A 23023-nucleotide genomic window follows, 5' to 3' on the forward strand; every position below is an offset into this window, starting at 1 on the left:
GAGTGAGTGAGAGTGTGTGAATGTGTGTGTGTGCTCCTTGCTACTTATGTTTAAGCTTTGTATTTAAGCTTTTTGCACGATTTCCTCTAACAAATGGATTTTCACTTGTTGCCCCCATATGTGTGTGTGCATGTGTGCATGTGTGTGTGTATTATGTAATCTGTATGTCCTTGTTGTCATGCTCGTTTTTCTAGATGCCCTTCATGGGCCCAACACTCCCCCCTGTCTCTCTCTCTCTGTGTCAGTTCCGCCAAACGTAACGTTTTGCTGCTAACAAATAATTTAATTTCTTTGGGGCATCTTTTCACAGTGTGTGTGTGTGGCACACACATGTGTATGTATGTATGTATGTAGTTGTGTCTAAGAACTTGGCCAACAACTTTAAGCAGCGAGTGGCCCATCGATGGCCACAGTTTGCCAACCACGTGCTCGAACAACAACAACAACAACAACAAAATGGAAAAGTGAAAACGAATTTCACATTTCTATTTTCTATTTTCAGTTAATAATCTATTTATATAAATAAATAATGCTCAGAGGAGCTTACAGAGCCTCTCTCTCTATAATTTCTACAATTTCATCTCGCACAACATCAAAATGCAGTAAATTTTGATTTGAGCCTCTGTGTTTTTAGCTCAATATATATTGAGCGCATAATTAAGTTATGCGCTTGAATACCCAAAAGCATTCAACATTCAACATTATTGGTGTACTCAGAACATGAAACATGGAACATATGTACTATATGTATAATAGTATGTTCTGTATTATTCAAGCCAGCGGCAGTTCTTTTCTCATCATCAAATGCATAGATGAGCGAAAATGTGCTTCAAGTCAACGATTATGTGAATTGAATTGAATAGAAGAGAAGTAAAGTGTATGATTAACGAAGGAAGCGAAGGATGAAGCTAGAATTAAGAATGAGCTGAGAGAGCGTAGTTGAGGCAGTCGAAATGCTGACGAAGGTCATAAATGACTAAAAGGCTCAAAAATTACCAATATAAAGGATAATCTTACTGAGGTAAGATTTGAAAGTTCGAAAACACAGCCAGTAAATTGTTGGAGAGAATTGCAATTGATGAGACTAGAGACTAGACTGGAGAGGTTAGCTTAAGGGAATTTAACAAATAAAAAATACTTTAATTGAAGCGGTATTAAATAATATAAATACAGAATATAATATAATAATAATATAAATGCATATATAACTCGAAAAGAAGCCGTGAAGTGAAACAACAACAATGTATGCAACAGGCAGAAGAAATCATCTTTGACATTATAAAATATGCGGTCCGGGCACACGGAACACCTATGTAAATAGATCTCAAAGATGGTACGAGATAGAGCTATCATTTATTCTTGACAGCACTTGTTACATCAATATATGTACATATATACCAATTATACTTTACGGTATATTTCAGTTTTTTTTTTACTTGTGTTGAACACAATATTAATCGTCAATATACCAGATTGACGCACATTAAAGTATAGTTCAGTATTTTTTGGTATATTTGCCAGAAAAACACCGCACTCGTATAGTGTACGCACACATCATAAATATACCAGATATTTTTAATGGTATATTTTAGTATTTTTTAGTATATAAGTTTGGGAGGATTGCTAGAAAAATACCGCTCTGCTATATCAGATATATATTATGGTTCATTCTAGTATTTTTTATTTACTTATTGGATTCTACACACGCACATACACACACACACAACATCAATATACCAAATATACAAGACGGTATATTTTAGTGTTCATTGTCGAGAATATATCACACTCTTCTGCTTGTTTTGAGAACGATAAATCGAATATACGCACACTTGACTGTAGCTTTTTTTACTTGTTGTACATATATTTATGTGTGACTTTCAGCAAAGCGACGGCTTAATTAGTTAAAATTGCAAATACAGTTTGCTCAACATTCTCAATGGTTAAGTGCATACAAACAAGTAAGAAAGCTACAGTCGAGTGTACTCGACTGTGAGATACCCGCTACCCATTTTGAATAAAAGAAATGAATTTTTCGGTATTATTCTCAAAATATACCAAATATACTGCAAAAAAATACTAAAAAATACCAAATGGTATATGTGGTATATCGATATAGTACCGCATTTAAAATATACCATAGATAGCTCAATATACCAGATTGTCAGCCAAAGCAAGACCCCTAGTAAGTGGGCGTTTTGCCTATATAAAAGTATTTCTTTAATAACTTCGACAATTTTTATCTGATCGCAACCAAATTTTTAGGAATCATAACTACTATAGTAATTATTGTACATACCAAAATTCGCAACTCTAGCTTTAAAATTACGATTGTTATTCGATTTTTTTTTATTTTCGGGGGCGGAGGTGGGCGTGGCAAAAATTTGAAACAAACTTGATCTGCGTGCAAACATAACAAATGCTGTCGAAAAAAAATTATAGCTCTATCTCTTATAGTCTCTGAGATCTAGGTGTTCATACGGACAGACGGACGGACACACAGACACACAGACGGACAGACGGACATGGCTATATCGTCTCGGCTGTTGACGCTGATCAAGAATATATATACTTTATAGGGTCGGAGATGCCTCCTTCTACCTGTTACATACATTTCCTGTCGGCACAAAGTTATAATACCCTTCTACCCTATGGGTAGCGGGTATAAAAATACATAGTTTAGAAGGAAAACATTCAAGTGAAGCACTTGATGTGATATTCTATTATGCTATACACAATTTATTATTATTGTGATATATAGTATATATATGAAGCAGACAGAGTTGTCACAAAAGAAGGGAAGAGAGAGACTTCTTCTTACGCCCCGAAAATGAAATTGTGCGGCACTTAAGATAAGTTGAATTTGATACAGGCAATAAAATATGGTGACTGCAGGGCCATGGCCAACAACAACAGCTAGAACAGCTCTCTTTCCCTCTCATTCCCTCATTTCCACCGCCCCCTCTCTTCTTTCACGTTTCGAAGGCAGTTAAAGTGACAGCATTTTGCATGTTACAAACTGAAGGTGACATAATACACAACCCATCAACATCAACAACATTAACAACAACAACATCATTATCATCATCATCATCATCATTGTTGTGCCTAGCAAACGTTATCATCATCGTCATCATCATGATGAAAGTATCGAATTGCAGCAAATGGCGGGCATGTCAACTCTGGCCGCAAGCGCTGCCAGATTTCTGTTGTCTGCTTGATTAATTGCAAGATGAACGACGAACCCCAAAATGGGGATCAGTTTTGGGGTTCGCACCCGAGCCATTTGTAAAAGCGAGCGGGAGGGAGAGGTGGAGAGGTGCAGAGGGAGAAGGGGAGTGGGGAGTGGGAAGACGACACTTGAAACGCATGCAGCAGGCTAAACTACAAAAATATTATTAATGATGGCAACTCTGGCGGCCGTTTGCTCAGTCTGCATTTGACATCGCTCATACGACGCGTTGTCTGCACAGCGCGCAAGAGATTTATGCGTGTGTCTGCGCACGAAGGGGGAAAGAGAGAAGGGACAAAAGAGTGAGGAGAGTGGTTGGCTACTCGGTATCTTATGCTGCATATTGACTGATTAATTAGCAGCTCTTAATGCCAGCAGCAAAACGAATTGCCGAATTATGAAGCTGCTGCTCTTATCTACGTATCTCTTTGTCCGTTTTCTACCTCTCATCGTATGTGTGTGTGTGTGTGTCTGTATGTGTCGGTGTATCTCTTTAATCCTTGCGCTTAAGCTACGCCTTGCCAGAGACTTTAAGCCACTTGACATGCGTTTACATGTGCGTGTTAAGACGCTTCTTCAATTCCCCGAAAATGCGACAGTCACAGTGGGTCAACTTCTCCCTCTCTTTCTCCCTCTCTCTCTCTCTCTCTCTCTCTCTATTTATTTATTATCGCCTGTTTTATTATTATTATACTACTCGCATTGTCAACGACTATCGACTGTCGACTTAAATGTCTACTTTATGCGTTTGTCTCTACACAATTCATTGAGCTGCCTTAACACATTCAGCCTGACAGCTATCATGACTTTATTCAACTGTTCGCAGTTGCTTTGACTCCTCCTCCTCGTTTATTTCTCTAACTCTTTTTGTGGTGTCTCTTTAACATTATCTCGTTTCGAATTTTATAAGTTTACAAATTGCGTTTGATATTCTAACTTTTTGCCTCCAGTAAATTGAGGCAACAGGCTTTGATTAACAATCTGGTATATTTTGTACTGTGTGGTATATTTTAAATGTGCTTGCATATCAATTTACAAAATATATACTCTTTGAGCAAAATAGTGCTTTATTAATATTATGTAATAGTAGTATTTTTTCGGTATAATAATTTGATATGTTTTGAGAATATACTATAACAGTAATATTTTTGGTACATTAATTTCGTATATTTTAATCATGCATTACAATAGTAGTATTTTATGTCTATTAATTTAGTATAATTTAAGAATATACCACAGCATTTATTTGATATAATTTAAGAATATAATACAAGTGTAGTATTTGCTATATATACTATAGCAAAATACTATTTTGGTGTATCAAGTTGATATATTTTAAGAATATACCATATTAGTAGTATTTTGGTATATTAATTCGGTATATTTTAGGATTAATGACGTACTGTTTTCCATTCTTTCTTTTCAACAATTTAATTCCTGTTTTCACAGGACAACCAAGTAATATCCTATCCAAAAAAAAAACAAATCAGAATGAACAATTATAAACAATAGCAATCAATTATATTCGAATCTTTTACCTATAAAATATACTTATTTTTACTTATAAATCTTTTAATTTTTCCTTTTTAGACATTTTTGCTTCTGCTCTAAGCTCATCAATCGTAACTTTCCTGGGTAAGTTTTCCTCTCTTACTTTCCTCCACTTTTGGTATATTTTCTTTCAATCATAACTCGTGGTATTTTGGTATATATTTCGAAATTTACTATATAGTATTTTCATTCAATTATCACTTGTGGTATTTAGGTATAAATTTGGCATATTTTCTTTCAATTATCACTCATGGTATTTTATACCATATGTGTTATCAATATTCTCTATCAAATCGTGCATCAATTTTGGTTTCTCGCTTTGTGCTTCCACTCTTTGCCCCCTCGCAGATTTATTTGCTGGCTCTCATTTTAGTCGAGCTTTCAGCTCTCATCGAGTTATTTAATTAAACTTTGCGTAAATCTATTGCATTTTTGCCGAGAGCGCACGCCGTTATTTAATGTTGATTATCAATTTGGTCAGGCATTTTTGATAGCCAAAGACCCACACACACACACACATACATTTAACAATTGTCTGTCTATCACACACACACACACATACACACACATTCGTAACATGTGTGTGAAGCGAGTTCATAGCTCTGTTTGTGTCAGGACCTTGATTTATAGGCTTGTCCCTTGAAGCGCCAACTCCTGACCTGACCTCAGCTGACTTGCCCTGAACTGAACTGAACTGAACTGGAGCAGGACCTCAGCCTGGGACCTGCAACTAAATTGGTAGCAGGACCTAGGATGGCTCTTCACAACGGAGGAGCCGGTTAATAAGTTTCAACTTAAGTCGAGCAACGAACAAGCTACAAGCTCTACAGGCTACAAGCTCTGCTCTACTCGTAAAGCCAACGAATCGCGTTTGCCTTTTGCTCTGCTCTTTGAGATTTATTGACATATAAATTTAATACATAACCTCTGACCCCCCGCCCCCGCCCCGACCCCCTTCGTTTCCCTTCGTAATCCTCGCAGCTGTTTTGGCCGGATGAACAAAGTTTAGGAGCAGTTGATTGAATGCGCTTTACTGCTTGGATTTCCGTTAGTAAATTGAAAAAAAAAACAGAAAAAATAAATAAATAAAACGAGAACAGCGAAAGTCGAAAAGAGACAGAGAACAAACGAAAGAGAGAGCACTAGGAAAACAAATTTCGTATTTAGTTTAGGTAACTCTTTTAATTTCCAATTTCCCCCAAACATGCATAGCCGGGCATTATTGAACAGGACATCAGGACATCAGGACGTCAGGATGCCAGATAGCTACAACGTCCTGCATATTCGGACAATTTGGCGAGCAATCACAGAAAAAAAGGCATAGAAAACATTTGTCGAGAAAAAAACACAAACGCGACTGCTACAGAGCGAAACTGATGAATTAGCTGTTATCCTGTAAACTTGTGGGTAAAACAAAGATTTCAACATATAGAAAGTAGAAAGGTTTTTGTCTTGGGTAATGAAAATATTTCAATATATTGAATGTAGATTGGTTTTTTTATTGTAAACTGTGTTTGAACTTTCAGCAAGATATACAAAATTGATCACACAGTTTTAGAAGTCTTACAACTGAGAAAGTATAGTAGAAGTTAATAAGTGTGGGAGAACAATTTATTTGTTATTATGATACAATTATTTTCTTATTCAAATTAAGTTTTCGAAATAATAAGTTTTTGATTGTATTTCAATGAATTGAGTTTGTATTTTTTTGATTAATGTTTCAAATTTGACACACATCAAAAAAACACAAACAGTCGCTCTTTATATGCCTAGAGTCAACATTAAAAAAGTGTGACCACATATTTTAATTTGGGATTTTTGGAAAGATACTTCAAATATATTAGAGATGTAATCATATGACATATGTATATTTAATAGATACAACCAGCATTGTATTTTAAAATCTTGTAAATTGATGAATATAAATTTCAGCAAACTACTTCAAGAATTTGAGCATACCCTTTGAGATATTTATGTGAGTAGTGGGTGGAAAACGACTGCAATTTCCTGTGGCACAGGTTTCAACTAAGCTTTCTACATTTCGTTCTTTTTTTTAGCATTTACCAAATTTTATCCAATTTTTTCTGTTTTTTTTTTTGATTAGCATCAAATTATGGGTCATTCATTCATTCGTTGATTCCTGTGATTTTGAGGCATCGTGTTAGACATTGGTAATAGGAGTAGCGAAAGTCAATGCTGTAACAATTGTCATCAGCATCCAGCCAGCATTCAGCATCCTTTGCTTGGTCTCTGCAGTTTCTCAATGTCAGGCATAATGAAAAAGTTTTGCACTTGCAATTTCTCTTTTGCGGAATATTACGTTTCGTTATTGGACTTCACCTTGAAGCATTGAGCTGTCGCTGAATAGACAGAATCACACTGACAATCCCGACAGCGAGAATCGAATCTTACGACATTAGTTCAACTAAATTTTGCAGTTGAAGTCAGCTCACATCTTGCATTTCCCTTTTGCTATCGCTCCCCTCATCCTCCTCCGCCTTTACCTTCTCTTGCTCGCACCTCAACTTGGAAATCCAAGGAATGGTGGCATGCTATATAGAGTCTTCGATGGTGTGACTGTGTGGCATGCTATGAAATACTTTTTGCCACAGAGCGCGTGACAATGTCAACCTCATCTATGAGATGCCTGCTTTGCAGGTTCACAAGCAACATCAGGAGCGCATTTCGCAGAAAGTATTTTCTAGGGGGGGAAGTATATTGTAAACAAGCTGACCAAAGCTAAATGCTATGACGAAAGACTGCAATTCTCGCGACAAGTATTTTCTAGAGAGTGAAGAATTGTGAACAAATTGACAAAAGCTGAGTGCTATGTCGAAAGAAATCAAGTTGACTGCTATGATCAGATGAATGTTACTACAAATTGACAAAAGCTGAGTGCTATGTCGAAAGAAAGCGAGTTACTGAAGTTTGTTAACACAGACAAAAGCTGACTGCTCTTATGAGAGAAATGCTACCAAAATTCATTCTAGACTTTGCTTTTTGTCTAAAATGAGAAAATAATGTAAATAAAGTAGCCTTATTTTTGGGATAAAAGACTTTATTAGAAAATGAAATAATTGCAAGCTGTAAAGAGATAAAAAAAAATGTGTTTTACACAGATCAACTTAACAAAAAATAATCAAATATTTGAAAGACAAATTGTTTTTGCTTGAGTTGATTGTTTGTAACTATTTATATAACGTTCTACGACTCGAACTTTTTACTGCTTCTGCTGTACTTTATTTCTATTTTCTTGATCTATTGTTCGATGCTTTCTTCAGTTCAAGATTTAGTTATATATTGAGTTGCTTTCCATCTGTTGCACAATTGCTTTATGACTTATTGCTTGTCAACTCTCTTGCGCTTTAGCTTGAGGTAGTCCGCTCCTGTGTTGTGATGCCACAGTCACAGCCACAGCCACAGCCATAAGTCAAGCAGTCGCGCCACACAGCCAGGCAGACAAACACAAAAAGAGACAGAGACAGAGACAGAGAGACGGACAAGGACGAACGACAAACGGCAACAGCAGAGACTTCGACAACGACAACGACTTGAAATCCAATTCAATTTCTTAGCTCATGAAACGCCGCCAATGTCGCGACATTGCCAGCTGCTTTGCTCTGTCGCTCACTCTCAACCCTTGCTCTACACCCCGAATCCCCCTCTTAGCACCCGCTCTACTCGCTGCTTAACGTAGTTGCCCCCGAAAACCGAAACGGTTCAATGCAGTTCAGTTCAGTAAATATTATGCTAAATTGAGATAATTTGTTGTCTGATACTCGCTACAGCGCAGCCACTGAACGTCGCCTATTCTCCTCTCTCTCCCTCTTTCTCTCTCTCTCCCTCTATCTAACCACACACACAGACACACACACACACAAACACTTTGTGTGTCCTTTCAGCGCGACAACGGGAAATGGGACCGCGCGACAGACAGATTTGCATGTAAATTTGCTCGCTTTTTATAGTCGCAAATTTTTGCTCGATTTTGCACATTTTCTAGATTTCTATCGTAATTGGCGGCTTGTTGTGGCCCATTCACAATGCTATTCCCCCTTTTCCCCTTCTCCCTTTTCCCCCTCCACCCGAGCCATTGGCATTGCCATTATTCCAGCAACCGGAACTACAAGTATCCGCATCCGCATCCCTTATACCTCTATAGCTATAGCTATAGCTATAATATGCACTACCTATCCCAACTTTATGCCGATGACGATTGTGGCTTTCAGCTTTCAGCTTTGTAGCTGTAGTGATGAGTCGCTGGGGAGAGAGTGAGAAATGCAACTGTTGCATGCTTTGTGAACTACTCTCTATTTCTATTGCACATTTTTTCATATTTTATGCAACTGTCTGTTATCTGTTATCGATAGTATGTATTAGAGATGACCTTTTGGGGTCAGTTATCGAATCAAAAGAAAGAAACTGTTTGAAGTGTACCAACTTTATGCAAAATGCAGACTATCAAAAGCATGATTCATACCATAGTTAGCAATATCAAAGCGTTGGCATTTGTTATCGATAACAAATTCGATGGAAATGAAACGGTTTAGTAATATGTTGTTAACTTAAAGAGTGTACACAGTTGAAGCATAAGTATTTATTAATCGTTTATCGGTCAATGAGTAATCGATTTTCATCGATAACAAATTCGATTAACATCGGTTTCGTAATATGTTGTTAACTTAAACAATATGCACAGTTAAAGTATGATTATATATTTATGATTTATCGATTAATTAATAATCGATTGTTATCGATAACAAATTAGATTGATAGGAAATATTTATAAAATAAACGACTGTTATCGATTGATGGAAAATTCGTTTATTTGCTGTATTGTATATAAATATGAAATTCTCTTTAAGAATATTTATTATTTATTGATCAATTAGTCGCATGTTATCGGTAGCAAGCTTTACTAACTTTAAGAACTTCAAGAGCAGGCAGAACAAAATATTGAATATATGTTAATGATTTGTTGATTTCTATTACTTAATAAATAAATAATTTAGTGATCAGTGAATAATCTGTTATCGATAGTAAAATTGACTAGCATCAAATTTGTGTGTTTTCACAATCTAGGCAACTAAATGAATATGCAGACAATATATATATTAAGTTGTTAACAATATACATATATTATGATATTAATCGATCAATTAGATGACTGTTATCGATAGTAAACATGATTAGCTCAAAGAACTTAAATCATTTGGAGAGCAAAGTGATGAAGCAGATCAATTTTGTTATGTATATTATTTTTATTGATCAATTAAACGTTAGCTCAAACAAATTAGCTTATTACCGACAACAACAATTGTATTTTTTTGAATCACAAACATCGCAACGAAAGCGTCACAAATGTGACAAACCAAACGTTTAGTTCGCTTAAGTTGAGTTATCGATAATAATATGCACATTAAGCACTCGAAGCTCTGTGTGAGCCAAACAGCAAAGTAAAGGCAGTAAAGTGAATCTCGTTAAGCTTGTTGTTGTTCAACTGAGTCAGCTGGCAATCAAATGGCTTTCCATTAGCATACCAATGTCGATATACTATAGTAGTTGGCTGCTCGTAGTTGAGATGCGGCGAAGAAGAAGAAGAAGAATGGGCGAGAGTCAAGTTTGGATAACTCAATAACACTTTGTCAACACTTTACATGTTTCGTTGCATACTTTATGGTGCGACAACGACAACAGCAACAACAACAACAGCAACAACAATGACAGTAACAACAACGACAAGTCAATTGCAAACGTTGCATATTTCGTAGCATACTTTTGTGGGCCATACTCACACACACTACAAATGGGCACAACATGAGTTTGAGGCGTTAAACTCCAGTTGCACAGACAACGCTGAAAGCAGAGCAAGAGGAAGCAAAGGGCGTATAGCGAGGAGAGGAAAAGGAAGGGAAAAGAAGGGAGGGGACTGGGTCGGACAACGTCTCGCAAGTCAGTGACCGAAAAGTGTGCCAAACCGTACGTAAAAACCCCACAATCATAATAAATTGTATGCCCAGCGTCAGTCGTGTGTATAAAATAGTCATTAAAAAGAGAGCAGCAACAGCAGCCGAAGCGAAGCGAAGAGAGGAAGAGGAAGAGCAAGAGGAAGGTTCGGCAATTCTTTTTTCTTTATTTTTTTGGGTGTACAGGACACTGGACACTGACCAAGACTTGTCTTAGTCACAATGCAATTAATTGTTTTGTTTATCGGATTTATCTGTCTGTTTACGCTTGATTTGGCCAACAAACATGAATGGCAGCTCTCTAGTTAGTGTCATCACTTACTACACAATATATACTATATACTATATATAGTATATAAAGTTGACCCCTCGCCGCAATAAAATTCTCCTTCCATTCTCCATTCTCTATTCTCCATGGCCTTTGCTGATGCTTATTCGATTAAATTACTCATCACCGCGCTGCTTCATTGAATATTCACTTTTGATTTGGGTTTGCATCGAACATCACTTTATTTCCATGCTCGCTACCAGCTAGGATAGAAAGGTATTATAGGATATCTATACACAGGCAGAAGAAAGCATCTGTGGCAGCATCTGTCAGTAATCTTTGATCTTAGATGCTTTGTTTGACAATCTGGTATATTTTTTGCTCTATATTTCAATATGCTTACTATATTCATTGGTTTCGGGTATATTTTGTATTTTTTAGTGTATTTCTATACACTAAATATAGCCATTGTTATCTGGTATATTTTTTACTAGCTATAGTCATTGGCATCTGGTATATTTTGTTGTCTATAGTATATTTCTATATACTAAATATAGCCTTTGTTATCTGGTATATTTTGTACTAAATATAGTCATTGGCATCTGGTATATTTTGTACTCTTTAGTGTATTTCGATATACTAAATGCAGCTATTGATTTCTAGTATATTTTATATTCTACAGTATATTTCGGTATACTAAATACAGCCATCGGTATCTGGTATATTTTGTACTAAATATAGTCATTGATACCTGATATATTTATATACTATATAGTATATTTTTATATACTAAATAGAGTTATTGGTATCTGTTAGGTTTTGTGCTCTTTACAATATTTCAATATACTAAATATAGTCATTGGTATTTGGTATAATTATAGCATATTTCAGTATATTAATGATAGCCATTGGTATATGATATATTTTGCAATTAATAGTATATTTCGATATACCAAATATGGTAAATGGTATATTTTAGTATTTTTCGGCATTTTAATTCGGCACATATTGATTAGTATAAATAGTAGTAATTTTTGTTATATTAATTAAGTATATTTGAGAATATACTACATTAGTATTATTGATCGGTACTTTAATTCGGTATATTTAAGTGTGATACTGCACTGTTATGATTTCATTAGTAATGAGCAGCGGGTATCTCATAGTCGAGCACACTCAACTCTAGCTTTCTTACTAGTTCTCTAGCTGTTACTTTTTGTTCATGCCATAAACTGGAATTGTATATTGTGGCCATAGACACACCATTTACGTATCACTTTCTTTCACCGAGCTACTGCTCACTGCTTTCTGTTTTCAATAAACTTTTTCGGTATTTTAATTCGGTATATTTTAAGTCTTATACCGAACTGTTATGCTATTGTTATCGTTTGGGTTGTGTTCACTATACTTTTGAACTCATAAATTTCAATTATATTCGCCGATTTTTTGTTAATGGAAATGTTGATTATTATGATTTTATTTATTTCTCTTTTGTAAACAAAATCGTTTACTCTTTTGTACATTACTAATATAAATACTTCAAGTTGTACAGGGTACATTTGCGTCGAGCACGCTTTAAGGTATTCATACCTCTATTTATGGCTTTTGCAATTATTTGGCATTTTCTTCGAGTGCTGCTGTTGGTGAAATTGTGGCAAAAGAGATTTCACAGTGCGATTTGTTGCACCATTGACTAGTTGTTGTTGTTATTGTTGTTGTTGTTGTTGGTGTTGCAGCTGTGGCATATTGAACACATTACGTCCGTCGCGTTGCACAAATCGCTTGCAACGCAAACGCATCTTTTGCATGCAAATTTCGAGCTCGGCGACTGCTCTGGACAAATGTGGACAATAATGGGAGGCCATTATATGCCCACTAACACACATACGAACAGACACACACACACACACACATACGAACAGACACACACACACACACACATACGAACAGACACACACACACACATAGGAACACTCACACACACTTGGAGCCAACGCGCAACGTAATGCGCTTTTCAAAACTAATATCAAAATAATCGGACTGAATATCTGCGTTGCATGAGTGTTTGCCTCGACATGTGTGTGTGTGAGTGTGTGTGTGAGGGTGTGTGTGCATGTGTGAGGGAGTGTGTGCATGTGTGTATGTCGACGCATGCCAGAGTCAATGCGATGCCATCAATGCCAACTGGCAGAGCAAGGACACAACTTGCCTTTTGTTGTTATTCCTCCTCCTCCTTCTTCTCCCTCGTTCCCCAGACTCTCGTTCTCTTTCTCGTTCTCGTTGTTGTTGTTGTTGCTGTTGCTTTTGACAACAACTAGAACAACTACAACTACAACTACAATGGGGAATGCAACAGGAAATGAATGAAATACTTATAAAGCATTGACGATTGACTATATACCAAATACCAAATATCAAATACGAAATTCGCGCTAGTAAATTTCACATACTCTTTGCTCTCTTCTCAACTTTGCAGACTACTAAAAAAAAAAAAAAATAGACAAAATATAAAGTTGTGATAAGTTAAAATTGATTAATATTTCAGATTTTAACATTCATCAGTAAAAGACTTTAATATTATCATTTAAATTCCTTCTTTTTTTTTCTTGATGTAGAAGAAATTACTTGTTAAAAACAAAAAAAACCGAGTTTAAATGATAATATTATTATAAAAGAGTATCACAATTGGTGGCAATTAAAGCTATCATCATATTATTTCCTTGGTTAAGTATTTTCTAAAAGATCGAAGAATTCAATTTGTACAAAAAACTCTTGCTAATTTTGAGAACAGTAATGAACAGATTATAATTTATATTTTTTAATTTTAATTTTCTTCTTTTCAATATTTGAATTACTAAGAAATGCTTAATCAAAATCTTGTCAAATTATTTTGCTCTCGAATTTCGAATTTTCTCGTTTGATCTAAAATACTTTAAATTTATTTAATGTTTAATGTTTATTTTGCTATCAAATTTCTAACTCTCTCATTTCATCTAAAATACTTGAAGTTTATCTATTAAAATTGATTTTATTTTACTTTGCTGAAATTTTGTTTATAATCAACTCAAATCTTATCTGTTTTGTTTTATTTCTTCAATTTTTTGAGTGTATAATATACATTTACATTTCGTTTGATTGCAAAAACGTTTTACAACATATTTTGTCATAATATTTTTTTGACTTTAGGTATAATATTATACTGAAAGTAATGTGGAGAATTGTTGCAAATAGCGTTGAATAGTTGGCATGGCCAACTAGACTTGCAGCATGGGAACTGACTGCTTGTTGCCTGCCTGTCTGTCAGTTGTCCTCGCAGTTGCAGTGGCAAGTGGCAAGTTGTTGCTGCTGTTGCTGTTGCCCAGAAAGTATGCACCACAAAATTGTCAGCGTCAGCGGTAACACGTAGCACATACGTGTGGCAAATGCTGCAAAGAGTGAGGGAGAAAGGGGGAAGGGAAGAGGGGAGAGGGGAGAGGGGCTGCACCTGCCGTACACGTGCGGTTATTGCGTTGGCAATAAAATGATTTTCAATTGAATTTTGCACAGTTCGCCGCTGGACGACAACAACAGAATTTATGATTAACTTTAATAACATTTTTCACAATTTTTGTCAATGTTGCTGTCGTTGTTGTTGTTCTCGTTGTTGTTGGGGCTGGCACCTTGTGCGTGTGCATAAAAATAAAGATTTGACTTCATTTGGTTAGCATAAAAAACGCGTAAAAGACGCGCGCGCGGTCAGCTGTCTCTCTCTCCCTTGCTCTCTCTCACTCTCTCACTCTTAGCTTGCTTGGCCCTAAAAAGTATGCAATATAAAGTTAAAATCTTAAAAAGCCCATATTGTATGCACAATACAACACACACGCACACACACACACACACACACCTTAGCATACAAAAGTTAACAAACAAAAACGAACGAAACGAAACGAAGAACGGAAAGAAAAGAGAGCGAAAGAAATGCGGCAAAGGAAATGAAGAAAAACTTGATTTATTTTTATGTGCTCAACGAGCTGACTTGGGTGCTGCCCAACGCCCAAAGCGGGGTGGGGAGGGGGGCGTGGCCGGGCAGGTGGCTTGCCAGGCGGCCATTCATACAAGTGGTACGTGCGTAATGACCAGGCACACACACACACACACACAGACACACACGCGCGCACTTGAACTTTAAGAAGTTTTCACGTTGCGTATACGTAATCATATTCTGCTGTTGCCTTCGCTTTGCGCTAAATTATACATCTGCATGCCATTACATACACACACACACACACACACGCGCAAGACATTTTTGGCGGACTGTGCGTGGACAAGTGGCCGAGAAGCAACAGAGGAACAAACGGACAGACGGACAGACGGACAGCCGGAAAGACGGACTAACGGACAGTCTGTAGACCCAATGAACTTGAAAGCAATTGCAAAAAGGAATTGGTATATCGAGGCCGAGCGCCGCCATCAAAAGCCAATAAACGTTGCAAAATTACCGAAATTACTAAACCCGCATTCGAATTGCTTTGCATCAATCGAAGCACAAATTTCCCTCCTCCTCACTTTCTCCCTCTCTCTGTCTCTCTCTCTCTGTCTCGCTGTGCAACTAAATTTTTGAGCATTTCATGCATCTTATTGGAAAATTGTTGGCCAAAGTCAAGCGAAACACAAAAAGAATTTCCATTAATAACACGTGAGAAAATTAAGAGCATTTTCACAACGTTCTCGCTCGCTCACTCGTCCATAAAAGAAATGTAATAAATAATGCCAGGAGGAGAAGCTAAAGCTCAAGAACAATTCGAATTTGACTGGTTAGAAATGAATTTGTTTTTATTTTTGTTGTTGTTGTTGTTTGCCAAATAATCCAACTTACCTATCTACATAAATATACTAACTCAGTTATACTATTTTCGAGTCTAATAAAAAACCTGGCTTCGTAGTCTAAAATAAAAGAAATATAATCAGAAGAATTACCAAATTTGCAGGTGAACTTTTCACGATATATCAACTATTTGTGTTCCTTTAGTACTAACATATTCCAAATTATTATATTCAATAAATACTTCTATGAAAGTATATTTCCAAAATATAGCAAATAATATACCAATTAAATATCACTATTAAAGTTACTCTTAAAATATACCATATTGGTATACCAAAAATAATACTGATTAAGTATATTCTTAAAATATACTAAAAAAATATATACCAAAATTAATATAACCTTCAAAGTATATTTCCAAAATGTAGCAAATACTAAAATACTATACCAAATAAATATTACTATTAAAGTTACTTTTAAAATATACCAAAAATAATACTAAAAGTATACTAAATAAAATACCAAAAATTAATATAAATTTCAAAGTATATTTCCAAAATATAGCAAATAATATACCAATTAAATATTAATATTAAAGTCACTCTTAAAATATACCATATTGGTATACCAAAAATAATACTTTATTTGTATTTTATATACTTCATAGTATATTTTTAAAATATACTAAATAATATACCAAAATTAATATAAATTTTAAAGTAAATTTCCAGAATATAGCAAATAATATACTAAATAAATATTTCTGTTAAAGTTACTCTTAAATTATACCAAAAATAATACTAATAACGTATATTCTTAAAATATACTAAATAATATACCAAAATTAATATAAATTCCAAAGTATATTTCCAAAATATATCAAATAATATACCAAAGTATTAAAGTTACTCTTAAAATATACCAAAAATAATACTTTATTAGTATTATATACTTTATATACTTTATAGTATATTCTTAAAATATACTAAATAATATACCAAAATTAATAACAATGTGGTATATTCTTAAAATATACCGAAATTATGTACCTCTAAAATACTAAATAATATACAGGGAAACTACTTAAAATATACTAAAGGCTATAGATATAGTATTTCTGTACACGTGAGTTGCCATACAAAAGTATTCCTTAAATAAATTCTACACTTTTCACCCGATCGAGACAGATGGTTGCATCGTCTCGTCTGCTAATGCTCATCAAGAATACGTATATTTATGGAGTCGGTGATGCCTTCTTTTGCCTGTACAAATGCCTTATAATACCCTTCTACCTTATGGGTAGCGGGTATAAAAAGGTGATTTAAGGTGTCATTCTACTGTTATTTTCGTATTAATTGAAGCGACATACATTTCACCAGTCATATGTAAAGAACTTCAACTCGGAACTTGACAAAACTATCCTCAACATTCATCGAATTCAATGAGTCACGAAAATCGTTTACAATTTATAATAGAGCCAATTACTTATGGCAAACATTGCGAATCAAAATTCATTAGCAATTTGACAGATGTTCCGATGACGCTTAAACACAAACCATCCAAAATCGGTCGAGCTGCAAATACTGAAAATTTCAGAAGGATTGCCCAAGAAACAGCCGAGTTAGCTGAGGTACAACATGATACAGCAGTCCTTGAGGGGAGGCGGGGGGGAAGATAAGGTGAACAGGCTGAGTGGAATGGAAATGTGAAACAATTAATAAATGGCAAATGCATTAACAAGCTGTTTGCCAAATATTATTTTCACAGATTTCTCACAGAGCTAAAAATAAAAGAGAGAAAAGCTGAAGAAAAGCTGCTGCCGAAGAAGAAGAAGAAGCAGAAGCAAAAGAAGGAAAACAAGGACACGACGCGACGTGGCCAATGCCTGGGAGCATAATAAAAATATGAAAATCAAGTAAAATCATTTCCATTCAAATTCAAATGGCAGCCAAGCGTTCGAGAGTTCGAGAGCTTGTCGCCGGCGGCATCAAATGAAAAACTGAAGCAAAGTAACGAAAAACGAAAAAAAATGGAAACTGAAACGGAAAACTGCCAGTGAAAAACTGCAAAAAAAAAGAAAAAAACGAGGCAAGCAAAAAAAAAAAAAAAAAAAGTGAAAGACGTGAAAATCTGGAAAAACCTGAAAACTGATATTCAATTCAATCAGTTGTTGCCCCTCAAAGCCAGCGGGCAACAATGCCCAGCTGTGAATGCTTCTGCTTCTGCTTCTGCTTAGGTTTGCTTTGCTTGTGTGTGCCTCTACACTTAGAGAAATCTGGATTGAAAATATGTTGATTTCAGATATTTTCGATCTTACAAAAAACAATGTTGAAATATGATTTTAGGGTTGAAGCAAGATTTTTAAGATTAAAAATATCTTATTTGAAGATTAAAATCTTGATTCAATAATGTTTTATTCTAGATTGAAAGGCACATATACGATTTTTTCGATCTTAAAAAGAACAATGTTGAAATTTGATTTTTGGGTTGAAACAATCTTAATTCAAAATTTGTATGCCAAATTTGCATTTTAAGATTAAAAACTTGTTATTTTAGGTTTAAGATCTTGATGCAATAATGTTTTATTCTAGATTGAAAAGTAAATTACAAATCATTATTTAAGATTTTTTCGATCTTAAAAAGAGCAATCTTGAAATAAGATTATAAGATTATACCTATTAATATATATATTGTATTCTAGATTGAAAAATTGATTGCAAATCTTGATGTTCGATGATTTTCGATCTAAAAATCAAAAAAATTGATTCTTGTTTCTTAAAATGTTGAAATTCCCTTCATTCAAAAATTAAAGCCGCAAATCATTTAAATTTCAAGATTGAGCAATCTAAATTTGTTGTAGATTTTCGATCTTGATTTAAGAATAAACCTTCTTGGTTCAATTTTAACATACTAATCATCTTCACTGAAGATTATATTCTTGATTTTAGCACGTTTTTAATTTCAGTGTGCTTGTGGTTGATTCTTATGAAAGCAGGAGGAGGAGTAGGAAGGGAAGTTGGGGAAGGGGAATGGGAAGGGGAGGCAGTGGGGATGGTTTTGCTTGAATGGATTGTCAGACTTTTTGATTTTGTGGTCGCCGACGACGCGTCGTTCGTCGACGTCTCTTTCTCTTGTTTCTCGTTCCCGTTCGCGTTCTTGTTCTTGTTCTTGAGTACTTGAATGCGCGCCGAGAGTCAAATCACTACCTATATGTATGTATGTATTTGTATGTATCCACGAACTCCTCCAAACCTCGCTCCTTCAGTTGAAAACACAGCAAAAAACACACACAAAACGAAAAAAAAAAAATTTCACTTTGGCAACTGGGGGCAACTTTACAATAAATTTCAGCAAATAAATCAAAATGTAACAGAAGCCGTGTGGAATTTTCAAGCGGCAGGTGCTGCCGCTGATGCCTCGCAAACCGACAAACCGAAACGTTACAGAAGTGCCAAGCAGCATCAGCAGCTTACGATTCAAAGCAACGAACGTCAGATACCCTGTAATCGATTTGCAAGTTGAAAAACACAAAATTCTTTCTTTCTAAGAGAATGTGTTCGCTGATACAAAGCTATCCAAATTACAATTTTATTTATACTACACATAAAATACAAACTACAAATTCATTTATACGCACAAAAAAAAAGTTTTAAAATCAAGATTTTCATCTTAGTACTACGAATTTTCGTCTCTAATGTTAGAATACACATCTTGATTTCAAGTACATTTAATATAAGACCCAAGTTCTTATTAATAAGAAAAACAAAATCGTATAGCTTTAAGACCAAAAATCGTATTATAATACAATCAATCAAATATTATATTATACATTATTATTGTTTTTTTTTTTTGTACTACTATTTTAATGATTCAGGTTCTTTACTTAATAAAAAAAGTAAAAAAAATTCATTTTTACGATTTAGTTGTATGATATTTCAGTTAATCAGTTGAATTTGAATCACTTTTACTTACGAAATATTAATGATCGATTCTCACAGCATTTAAACCCAGGATCTCTTCTCTTAGATCGCCATTGACAATGGTTCACTCAAATAATTAAGTTATGAACGAGAACATTAAGATCTATATAAAAACATTATAGGAATTTTAATCTATTACAGAATTTTGTAACCTAAATCTAGAAGTTTTGGTCTTATTTTGAAAATTTGACTTTTTTTTTAAACTAATGTTCTTAATTTTAAGAATTTATTCTAAATTTATTTCAAGAACACAATTCTTAAGAGCAATGTTCTTGCTTTTAGTAAGCACTTAAATATTTCTATCCAATTTAAATTTGAAATAATCTAAGGTATCCAACTAATTTAAGAAAGTTAAGAATTATAGAATTAAATTATGTGTTTATAGGAATTCAAATATTATACCTTTTTTTTCTCATATTATTTTTAACGAAAGTTTCTTTCTTCAATTTCAGTTATACTATGCGATATTTCCGTCAAGTAGAACAGGGTATGACAACAACATCAACAACAACTACTATGAAAACAAAGCTGAGACACTGTTGAAGGCGTCTACAGTGGCCGTGGTAGGCGTGGCCGCCAGCGCCCACCGCAAATGTGAACCCTGACCCCGCAGCCGCAAACCCGCAACGCGCAAACAAAAACGTAAAACGAAAAAGTAAAAAAAAAAAAAAGTTTTTGATTTTTGTGAAAAATGTTTTTGCGTTTTTGTTTTCGTTGTGTGTGAAAAATGAAAATGTTGGAAAGCGAGCGGGAGGAGGAGGAGGGGAAGGGGAGGGGAGAGCAGGACAGGAGGACAAGAGGACAGCCTTCAACAGGGCCACAATGAATGAAATGATGGCGCCGACAGGCGGGCAGTCAGAATACCAACTAATGGGCGTGGCAGACGGACAGACAGACTGACAGACGGACAGACAGACGGAGTGCCTATGAAGTTTGTTGTTTGCCCGCCAGCTGCTCAAAAGCTGCGCTTGAGTTGTGAGGAAATGGAAGAGCAAGAGCAAGAGGAGGAAAACAGGAAGGCAGCAAAGCTTTAGAGAGCGATGGGGAGGGAAGGGGACGGGAGGTGAGTGTTGGAGAGGGGGCGTGAGCTGTTTTGGAGCATTTTTTTGGGCGCACTAATTGACTTTTTATGCTGTGCGTCGCTCGGGCGTTTGATAAGGACATCTCAGAGACAGAGTGAAGCAGAGATAGCAAAAGCGAAGAGAGCAGAGATAAACAAAACGGAATAACAGCCATAAAGTAGGAGAGCGATGGGGGAGAGAGAGAGAGAGGGAAAGCTGATCTCTGGACTGCGTCTAGACAAACAAACATTCAGTCAACGCACGCTTTTTATTTGGTGGCGCCTCCACCAACAACACATGCAACCAGAAGGAGAAAAGGAAGTTGGCCAAGGACGCAGGACGAGAGGAACAAAGATGTAGAAGAAAAATGGCCCAAGTTTTGACACCGCAAAGCAAAGGAACGAGCTAATCAAAACTTCTAGTAATATGTCGAATTTTTTGGTATTGACTTGTTTTTAATAGACAACAAAATGGAAAGTGATTAGGAAAACTTTACAATTTTAAGACTATATAGACTTCAATTCATACAACAACAAAGTTCTTTACAAAAAATCATCAAATCAAATACGCAAGAAAATATTTTAGATTAAAATCATTAGTTGTTAATATAAGATTTTTCCATAAGTGTATTTTGATTGCAGCCAACTTCATGAGAATTGTTAAGTTGGCTGCAGCACTTCAAATTGCTGGGCAGCATTGGCAGCTCATGTCGAGAGTGCTGCCAAGTCAACATATTGACAATTATTGCACATGAATAAGTTCGAAGAAGTGCAAACTAACTGAAACTCAAGTCAGCAAAATAAACTTGAATAAGTTAAGCTTAAGTAATCTGAAATACAAGATGTAATTGCTTATCTATTGAATTCCAGCAGCTGCATACGCAAATCCTTTCAATCAATTATGAGGAATTAAGTGAGGAAAACTCTAGAGAAGGGATGCACTATAAAATTTCCAACTCGATTGAGCTATTCAGATGGATTATAAGCTGAAGAGCAGCAGCCAAAACGGAATGGGACAAGACGAGGAAGCGAGACGTTCAATGTTTTTTTTGGTTTCGGAGTAACGTGTCGCCAATTGGCAGCGCCGCAAATGGCTTCACAGCATGGAGTCGCAACAAGGGTTTTCATTTGTTTCCCTTCCTTTCATTCTTTCAGAGAGGAATGTGGCATCCTTAAGGATGCGAGGCAAGCAAATGAAGTTAAATCGGCAGTTGTTGTGAGCGGGGCGGCCTCAGTTTCAGAGCACTCTCCATTCAAATGGCAGCCGCATGTGGTGCACGGCATGTGGGACGGACGTTGTGTGTGTGTGTGTGAGAGTGTGTGGCATAGCATGTGCCTTGTGCCTTGTGGCATGTGGCATGTGGCATATAGCCGGGCACACGCTGCCCAGGCGCTTCGTTTGTTCGTTCATCAACAACAGCAGCAGCAACAGCAACAGCAGCAACATCAGCTTTCGCTGGCCTTGTGCAACAGCCTCATTATAAATAGCGGCCCGACTGTTGCACGGCAGCGCAGTCGACGGCGACGTCAGCGTCAACGTCACGGCTACCTGTTGGAAATGCAAACAGCACTCCTCCCGCCTTCCCTCTCGCGCTTCCCCAGTCTACGACAGCGACGTCGACAGCGCGAGCTCTGCGACTGCGCTGGAAACAACTCTCCACTCCATTCGAGTCGAGCACTTCGTGTTGCGCCACCCCTTCCCCTCCCACTTGACGAATCTCTACACTAGCGAATGCTGCTCGTTGGCGCCAACTTTTGAATTGTGCCGAACGCACGAAACCGTTACGAAAGAGATAGCGAAATCAAACCCAATTCAAATGCCGAAAGGTTCGTTTTTCATTGAAATACTTTGCAAAAACTTCTTCGATATTATTTTGCCAGCGCTAAATTGAATACAGCTGCGAAGATAACTCAGAAGAGAAGAATCCTGCAGCCAGTTCGCAGCTGACCCAATATTAAATACAACAGCAACAACAACAATAACAGAGGCAGAAGCCAATAAACGCAGAGAATAATTTTAATGGTTAAATCTAATCAAACGAAATGCAATGTAATGATAAGATTATTCACATGAAAAATATCGTATAATTTGATGCTATCCTTGCTCTTTGCAAATGTTCATAGTTTGGCAGACTCTCAATAGCGATTTCAAAACATCAAAC

The 23023-nt window shown here is 36.0% G+C and overlaps 1 long non-coding RNA gene across 2 annotated transcripts; it reads left to right on the forward strand.

The window, feature by feature from the left end:
- The first annotated feature begins 4815 nt into the window (after positions 1 to 4815).
- Positions 4816 to 22877, forward strand: LOC133848918 (uncharacterized). 2 transcript variants are annotated; one of them, XR_009895310.1, is made up of 4 exons: positions 4816 to 4867; positions 20254 to 20456; positions 21732 to 22688; positions 22743 to 22877. It is a non-coding gene; the product is annotated as an uncharacterized LOC133848918 (long non-coding RNA). The 2 variants fall into 2 exon arrangements; XR_009895311.1 differs by lacking the exons at positions 4816 to 4867; positions 20254 to 20456 and adding an exon at positions 21481 to 21675 and having other exon boundaries at positions 21735 to 22688.
- The last annotated feature ends 146 nt before the right edge of the window (positions 22878 to 23023 follow it).

This window comes from Drosophila sulfurigaster, chromosome X (assembly GCF_023558435.1).
Source record: "Drosophila sulfurigaster albostrigata strain 15112-1811.04 chromosome X, ASM2355843v2, whole genome shotgun sequence".
In the NCBI taxonomy this organism is placed as follows: Eukaryota; Metazoa; Arthropoda; class Insecta; order Diptera; family Drosophilidae; genus Drosophila; species Drosophila sulfurigaster.